Source organism: Micromys minutus (assembly GCF_963924665.1).
Source record: "Micromys minutus genome assembly, chromosome: 20".
Lineage (NCBI taxonomy): Eukaryota > Metazoa > Chordata > Mammalia > Rodentia > Muridae > Micromys > Micromys minutus.
In genome coordinates this window covers 31311516-31317802 of record NC_137955.1, presented here as the reverse complement: position 1 = coordinate 31317802, position 6287 = coordinate 31311516, and positions in this window count along the sequence as shown.

The window sequence follows — 6287 nt, the reverse complement described above, 5'->3', positions numbered from 1 at the left end:
AATATTTGTATAATCAAAAATAATTTATAAATTTTTAACAAAAAACTACATAATTCATTTGAAAACTAATGATACACAGAATGATATGATAGTGAGCTTTTATTGTAAACAACAATGAAGCCCACTATTCAGGAATATTCAAGATGCAACCATAATGTCATGCAAGCATAGACCCAGGAAAGAAAGTAAAACCTTGGCTATCCATTTCAGTAATTATGTAGGTTGTGTTATTCACAAATAAAAGTGTAAGGGACCTGTAATCAGCTAAACTTTAGCAGGAATGTTAGAGGGACTGAATAAGGATTTGACAGTTGGCAGTATACAATGTCATAGTTTAGGAAAGAATGTACTTAGGACTATAATTTGTTCAATTTCTAGGTACTAAATTTAGCATCATTGCTTTATATTGGTCAAAACATTAAGGAAAAACATATACTTCCAGAAGCAAATTTGTTTTTCAACCAACTGACCTTCATACTGGGTTCTAGAAATGACTTGCCACTTGTTTGAATATTCCAATATATTAAAATCATTATGGTAAAAATCGCTGCTCAGAGAAAAATCAAGGTTCTTTATTTATTGTTTTTCTTGTTATTGGATATTTCATGTATTTACATCTCAAATGTTATCCCATTTCCTGGTTCCCCCTCTTTCATACTCACTGCCCCCCTTCAATGGAGATACTCCCCCTCCCACCCACCCACTCCCACCTCAATATTCTGGAATTCCCTTAAATTGGGAAAATGAGCCTTCACAAGACAAAAGGCTTTCCATCCTATTGATGCCAGACAAGGCCATCCTCTACTACATATGCAGCTAGAACCATGGGTCCCTCCATGTGTACTCTTTGATTGGTGGTTTAGTCTCTGGCATCTTGGGGGCGGGGTGGGTCTTGTTGGTTAATATTGTTGTTTTTCCAATGGGGTTGTAAACCCACTCAGCTTCTTCAATCATTTTTCTAATTCCTCCATTGGGGTCCCTGTGATGGTTAGCTGCAAACATCCTTATTTGTATCAGTAAGGCTCTGGCAGAGCTTCTCAGGAGACATCGGTATCAAACTTCAGTTGATTCAAGTACAGGTCAGGTTGTCATGAAGAAAGTATATGATTTATTTGAAACTCATGTTCTTAACTGAAATTTAGAAGTTTCAGATTCCAGTAAAGTAAATAAAATTAAATATATATATATATATATATATATATATATATATATATATTAAGCTCTGCTTGTAGGATATGAGGGTCAAGCAGACATGAGTGCTAAAGACACAGACTCATATCATAATGTTGAATGTATAGGATGCTTGAATAAGATATTCATCCCAGATTTTTCTTAAAAATATGTTAATGATATTCACTACCTATAAAAGAGTATTGGTGATTTCTTTAACTTAAAATTCATGTATGTAATCTTTGTTATATAAGAAAAGCAATAAAAAGAAACAAAAATAACCAGAAAAGCCATTAAAATATGTTTATTTATTTCATGCATATATACATATATATATACACATGTAATTTTCACTGAGTTGTGATCCATTGCTTATTGATATAACAAATTATATTGTGAAGCTTTAAAGGCCCAATTGCTTAAAAATTTACTGCCCATTTTATATGTTTGTTATATTTTAATGGGACATATTTCTTAGATTTTTTTTCAAGATTTTTAACGATGGCATAACATTGCTTTCATTATGACCACAGTAAAAATAGATGTTCCAGAAAACTTCTGTACATAACCTTTCTATTCATGTTTACAACTACTTTAAGAAGTAAAGAACAGAGACCAAGTTAGCATGTTCACTTAAAAGGTCCTGGGTTAGCAGAGTGTGATGGTCATTGCACATATACATTATTCACTGGAGAAAGTACAGAGACTAAGTGTGGAAATGATGCTGAAGGAAAGGTCATCCAGAGACTGCTCAAGAAGGGGATCCATCCAATGTACAGTCACCAAACCCAAAAAATATTGTGGCTGCCAAGAAGTGCTTGCTGACATTAATATATATATTCTCCTGAGATGTTCTGCCAAAGCCTGACAAATGTAAAAGCAAGGTGGATGCTTGCAGCCAACCATTGGCCTGAGCACTGGGACCTCATTAGAGTAGTTAGGGGAAGGACTGAAGAAGCTGAATGGCTTCGCAACCCTATAGGAAGAACAACAATGCCAACTGTCCTGCACAACCGTCTCTCCTGCAAGAACGACACGCACACGAAATAGGATTCTTCTGCGGTAAACTTTAATGCTCTCGAGAGCCAGCACTTGCTACACATGACGAAGAAGACGAAGAAGACGAAGAAGACAAGCAAGACGAACAAGACGAACAAGACGAACCCGAACTATCTAGCCAGTCCCCTTATAAAGGGATCAGTCCTTGCCTTGGACGTGGAGCCCCCTGATTGGTTGAAACTCATCAGGCCCTATGACGCCACGGGAGAGGTAGAGCTCAAGGAGTGGAAAGTTACCCAGCACGTGCGCACATGACTTGTTTACTGCTAACTCCAGCCGGATGTCAGCGCCATCTTGTAATGGAGAATGTGCAGGCGGCGCCCCACAGCCAACCAACCAGACGCCCAAGAGCTCCTAGGGACTAAACTACCAACCTATGAGTACACATGGAAGGACCCATAGCTCCAGTTGCATATGTAGCAGGGGATGGCCATCAATGGGAGGAGATTCTCTTATACCTATGTAGGCCTTATGCCCAAGTGTAGTGGAATGCTAGGGCAGGGAGGTGGGAGGAAGTGAGTGGGTGGGTGGAGCACCCTCATAGAAGCAGGGGAAGGAGTTTCTGCAAGGAAAAACAGGAAAGAGGATAACATTTGAAATGTAAATAAAAATATATATAAGGAAATGAAAGGAAAATTATAAAAAAAGAATGTTTTAAATTTTTTGAATAAAATGTTCTTGTTTTATTTTTATAAATTAAGATATATATCTTCTATAATTTTTCATATTGTAATTTTGCAGGATATCGCTTCAATTAATTTGCAATTGCAAAGAATCAGACATTTCATTCTGTTTAGTTGGCAGCTCAAAAGGGGTCACAGTAAGCCATTTCAGAGTTAGTGAACAGATTTTAGTTAAAACTACTCAAGACTAAGCTGTTTAAATTATTCTACCATAATAATTTATAGCAAGAAAGTAAAGTGATGAAAATAGAATTAAAAGTATAAAAAGTAACACAGAGGTAAGAAAGATTTAGAATTTATTCCTTCAGTTCTGCTTGTAAAAAGCCTAGTATTTTGCAGAATTTTTCTAAAATATATTTTTGAAAATTAACCATTACATTTCAGTGTATTTTAATGTTTGGCTTCCTTTCCTCCTTCAGAGACTTCTACTACACTCACTCCCACATACCTTATCATGGAGAGGGAAAAACACTATGCAAACAGGAATACAGCTGAATTACAATTTGTTAGATTCAGTTAGTGGGTAATTCAAAGTTTTTAGTCATTAGGGAGAGCAACGTCAGAGCAACATAACAGAGCATCACAGTGCAATGATGACTTGCTTGATTCTGGTCTTCATGCAGGAAAAATATATTTGAGTTTGACTTGATATTTTATTAAAAATACCTTATTTTTAAGTAAGTAAAAATGTTTGTAAATAATTTTAGGTGAAACTGTTTCCCAGTTTTGGGAAAATTAGAATACATGGTACATCATAAAAATGATCAATGTCTGTAGCAAACTCTATCTTTTAACTATTCATGCTAATGGGGTTAAATCACCCCTACTGGTCCTAATTGCAAAATGAAATTAGTCATTTATGCACGAGGCACAGATAAAGTGTTTAATATATCTTTTCTTTGAGCAAGTAAATGATACAAAGTCAAAATGTTTTATATAAAAATCCCCATTCAAAACTCCATTTAGCAGAACTACATTTCCTTGGTTCTAGAAAAACAGATAACTTTGTACTGACTCATCATCTAACCAATCAGCCAAAACTTTAAGAGCTATCTGTACTAATTTGATTCCATTCTAAATCCCATAAAGGAATGATTAATTTCTGTTCTTCCTAGGCACTTCATACTTGAATACTCTCTGTACCAGTGCAGTTGGTACCACTCAGCACTCATGGAAACTTACCACTTATAGATGTGTACATAAATTTCTCACACTAGAATTCTTGTTTTTCAAGTTTATTAATGCTAAAATGTATGTAAAGTCTCTTTTTCACCTCTGCTACTCTACTTATAATGATGTGCATATGATGTATGACAATGGAAACTCAAAAGTAATGCTTGTAATGTGAGGTCATCCTTGTTAATTTCTCTAGTACATTAAATGCCATTCTGTCATAGACTTAACTTAATTTTGCCTTATTCTACAAAATATACCAGTACTAGACCATGTTATTTGATTCTTTAGGGCCACCTTCTATGAACATCCAGATACAGTTTCTTCAATCAAATAAAATTGGCCTGCTGACATAACATTTTTATGACACTGGACATTATCTTCACTATATGAATACACAAAGCTTAATATATAAGTTGAGTTCTGGACTCATTTATTGTTTATCAAGATATTATGTCTTGTGTGCTTCACTTTCATTATTTTCCTAAAAGTAGACAGCTTGCATTTTTGTGTTATACTCCATTGTATAAATAATAAACATTCTTTATCTAATTGTTTATTAATGAGCATCAAGGTGACAAATTATGTTAACAATTAGGAGAAGCATGTAGCTGCTATCATTATAAATATATGGTTCTTACCCCCTCCCCTCCTGTCTCTCTCTCTCTCTCTCTCTCTCTCTTTGTGTGTGTGTGTGTGTGTGTGTGTCTAGACATGTGTGTGCATGTCGCTCTGTGTATGTGTTTGCATATATATACAAATTATATTATACAGATAAAAGTATCTTTGACTTGACTATCATTGTGATATAACATTAAATAAATTGACATTTTTTGTGATTGAATTAAAATTCGAATATATTTGATATTCTTGTTATTGCACTTGAATTATGTTAAAATTGATGAAATAAAATAAATTGTAGTCATTTTCATATATAGAACTGTACCCACTTATCAGGTAAGTCATTCCATATGAGGTAATTCCAACTAAAATGGTATTAATAAAACTAGCAGGTGACTGAGATAGATAAAGATACATACAGCCAACCACTGGAAAAATATAGGTGACCCCTATGGTTGAATTAGGGCAAGGTCAGAAGAAGCTGAGAAGTAAGGCAACCCCATAGGAAGACTAGCAATCTTAACTAAACCAGAATATATACATGAGGTGGTCTGAGGACTCCAACACATAAAAAGGACAAGACTTCTGGGTCTGGTCCCAGTGGGAGAAAATGTACCTAACTCTAAAGAGACTTGAGGCCCCAGGGAATGAGTAGGTGGGAGGTAGGGACATTCTTATTTTGACATGGAAGATTAAAAATGGGATGAGGAACTGTGTGAGGGGAGACTAGGAGGAGGACATTAGCTTGACTGAAAAATAAATGTAAATAATAATAATAATGATGATGCAATAATAAGAAAACTCAAGGTTCTTCAAGTGTTTCTTGGCCAATGGCGATTCCACTGTTTAGAATTAGTTGTTTAGCTCTGTACCCTATTTCTTTTATTAAAAGATTTTTAATAAACCATCTCTCCAGCCCATGGTCCCTTTTTCTTAATTGTGTAATTTGGGTTGTTGGTTTCTAACTTCTTGAGTTCTTTATGCATTTTGGATATTAGTCCCCTGTCTCATGTAGGGGTGATGAAGATCTTTTCTCATTTTTTTCTGTATGCTGTCATTTTGTTCCACAGAAATTTCCCTTTGCCTTACAGAAGCTTTCCATTACATAAGGTCAGGTGTATCAATTGTTGATCTTATTACCAGAGCCATTGGTGTTCTGTTCAAGAAGTTGTCTCTTGTACCAATGATTTCAAGGTTACCACCCCATGTTCTGGTCTATTAGACTTAGTATATGTGGTTGTATATGGAAGTCTTTGATTGAGTTGGGCTTGAGTTTAGTACATGATGATAAATATGGATCTATTTGCCTACTTCTGCATTCAGCTCTCCAGCAAGAGAAGCACCATATGTTGGAGATTCTCCCCCTTTTATAGGTTTTGGCTTCTTGTCAAAAATCAAGTGTTAATACATGTGTGGCTTTATATCTGGATTTTTAATTTGAATTGACTGATCAATGTGTCTGTTTGTTACTGTCTGTGGATCCCATTCCCCTAATTGGGCCTCCTTGCTTTGCCTCAGTGACAGAAGAGTTCTGAAGTGACTGGTGTGCCAAGTGGTAGCAACTGGGTGGGGATGAGGGTG